The sequence below is a fragment of the Selaginella moellendorffii genome, unplaced genomic scaffold (genome assembly GCF_000143415.4).
Source record: "Selaginella moellendorffii unplaced genomic scaffold, v1.0 SELMOscaffold_7, whole genome shotgun sequence".
Lineage (NCBI taxonomy): Eukaryota > Viridiplantae > Streptophyta > Lycopodiopsida > Selaginellales > Selaginellaceae > Selaginella > Selaginella moellendorffii.
Window position 1 is genome coordinate 3,550,928 of NW_003314268.1, and position 3,350 is coordinate 3,554,277.

Below are 3,350 nucleotides of genomic sequence, written 5' to 3' on the forward strand. Positions count from 1 at the left end.
GGCCGCAGCGCTGAACCTTCACACAACTTGCTTCGGTTTTTGTCAATATGGCAAGTGAATATAATTGGTGGATGCAAAGAAAAATATCACCACTTTTGAGATTGTAATGTTCTCTATTTCTTTGTCCTTGCTCCAGATTATGTGACAAAGGAAAGCAATAAATGTAATGGTTTTCAATCATCACTTTGCTCCTTTGAATCTTCTCTATTAATGGATGTCTTTTGTCATCCACAATAAAGAGGAGCACTTTTACTTTCCTATTCATGGACACACGGAAATTGTTATGGTGTTTTATGCTCTCTCATGTCTTGAATTATTGGTTTGAGTTCTAAACAACTACAACACTTGAGCTGTTAAAATGTCACATTATTGTAAATGCTTAAACTACACCTTGCACTTAAACAACACATTGTTGGATATGTTTAAGAGGCTGGCTTCTAGGACATTTAAGGGATACATATCAAGCCTAGAACCCATGCATCAGCAAGATGAAATTCAAGAACAATTTAAGATATTCTTTGGTCTCAAGGAGTAAATAAAAAATGCCTAAACTAAAAATGTAATTCCCCTTTTTCACAAGTTTTGTTCAAATGATGCAGGTAATGACTAAATAAGACTAAGTAGAGTGAAGAAGGAAATTTAGGCAAAATAGAATTAAGCTTAAGCTTAGGCATCCAAAGAAGAAAGACTTGATCTAGGCAATGTTTGTCATAGACAAGCGAGAAGCAGTTAAAAATAATTATAAAATTATATAGTATATAAGACATGCTAAAAAATAACCCCCACTCACTGTTGTATGCATTTGCATTAAATTATTCATCTTTTCTCTTGTTTATAACTGTTTGTGCAAAATAAAGTTGAGAGAGTGACAAATGCTTATCCTTATTCATGCCTTTGGGGTTTGAGGTCTTATTAATTTTCTTCTTTTCTTTTCTTTTCTCTTTTTTTATTTCTGTTTGTTTATCACTATTTTATAGGTAGGGGCAATAATGTGAGTATAGGCAGAAAAAGCCTTATTCACTTTTGGTGACTAAAGTGGGATAAACTATCACTCTTTAACTTGAAAAACAGTCAGGAGAAAATCACTTTTGAATTCCAAACATGTCTAGCATTAGAAATCATAAATATATCTCTTGAATAATTATATAGGCCCTAACACTGAAAGAAGGAGTTATTTTTGTGATAGATAACGTAAGAAAGATAGTTTTTTAATCATATTACTTATGTTATAAAATATGGGACGAGTTTGAAATTGGCACAAATTAGAGCTTTGAAAGATATGGCTTGGGTTAGCATTGTTGCACTAAACCTTTTTTTCCTTTGAAAAGCTACCTAAATTGTCTAGTTTGGCATACATTGCCAAAAAACTCAAGTTCAAATTGTTTAGCTAGCAATTTTTTGAGAAAAATCCAAAAGAAGAAGGAATGGAGTTTGTTTGATTTGGAAACATAATTAACCACTTTAGAAATCTTTCCTTTTGAGCAAATTCTCACTTAGTCTTATAAAGGACACATTTTTCAGCAATATATCACAACATTTTTAAGCATACATAAGTAGGAAAATTGGGCACTTGTAGCTTTTGTCTTCGACTCCAATTTAAAAAGAGCTAAAGCTAGCCTTAGTGAAGAACAAATTGGAGAATTATTCACCTAAATATTATGAGACTTTGATAAAGGCAGAATCACAATTAAAATATTATGCTGTCTCAAAGTTTTGATTCAAGGTCCTTTAGTTTGGATAATTACTCAGACATGGTTTGAGAGTAAACTTATCCCGAGTTTAAGTTTTTTACGCATATTGCAAGCGCTTATGAGATTTAAACAAAACTCATAAGTCGAAAATTTAGAAGCAATTATCACGAACTGCTCTAACTATTTGAATTGCTTTATACCTAGTACACATAGGTAATTTATTCAAGGCACATCTTTTATACATAGAAAGTTTACTTAAACATTTAAGATTTAAGAATTTGTCATACAAGCTTAAGCAAAGACTTATATTGACTATTACTACCCATTGGCAAAGAGGCTAGAGAGAAATTTACCTTGAAAAATAATTTTTATCTAGATTTGAAGCAAAGTTTTTCACGAATTAGCTATCACATACGTGAAAAACTACCTAATGTCATTCCATAAGTAAATTAATCTAAAATAGGCTATCATGCACTAAAATATTTGATTCTTGTATTGCTTTTATAGGGTAATTTCATGGAATGGTCTCCACGCCCTATTTAAATTAGTCTCTAGAGCAAGATACTTGACAATATTCTGCTTAAGGTATATAAAAGTCTGACTCTTGGTACCTTTACTATTGTCAAAAAAGGTGTGATAATACACCTAGATTACTTTGTAGATACATAGTGTAAGTGAGATTTATATATGTGGAGTTATCTATACAAAAAGAAAATAGTATCAGGATTTTTCCTAGACAAAGAAATATTCTACTTATCTGAGCTAAACATAAATCTTGAGTATTATAACTTACAAAGGATTTATAAAATTCTACTTACTAAATAATTGCTAAAAGTTTATGCAATTTTAGGCAAAGAAGCTATTGTAAAAACTTTAATAATTCATAATAAAGCTTGGATACCCATAGGCAAAAATACACTTGCTGATAATTAGGCTAATAGATTTTGGATCAATCCTGAATTTAGATTGATATGCTAAAAAGTTTTGTGGAGTAAAAATCTTTTTAGATGGACCACACCTAAGCAAGATAGATATGCTGTGAAAAATAATGTTTGTTGCTTAAGAAATTTTTAGGACTTTTATAGAAGAAATGTTCTAGACATTTGGCATTTATAAAAAAGCCATCCCCATTTCAAAATTGATTAGGAAGCAAGATGCTTACTCCTAAGAGTGACTAATAGGTTAATTTACAAAGGGAATACTTTACATACAAAAACCTTGTATCACTCACTCTATGAACAAGGCATAATAATTAGGCTTGACATAATAGCAACGCCAACAGACCTTGAAATAGGTAAGTATAGATTAGTAATTGTTTTACCTATAAATTTTTATAGGGCATAATTCCTATGCATAAAACTGTCACTATCTATACCAAAAAAGGTGATAGATATATAATATTTCCCCTTATAATCTGATAAGCGAAAGGTAGTTTAAAAAAAAGTATTCATAAAATCTAAAACAAGATTACAAAGCACTTACTTGTAATATTTGTAATATTAACTTCCCTTTAGAATAAACTAAATCATTATTCAATCAAATTAGAGAAAATTTTGAAAGAGAGTGAGCTAAAAACATATTGAGTACACCTCAACAAAGTAGAGAAAATCAGAAATCTCAATACGACTTTAATGGTCATTCAGAAAACATGAATCCATC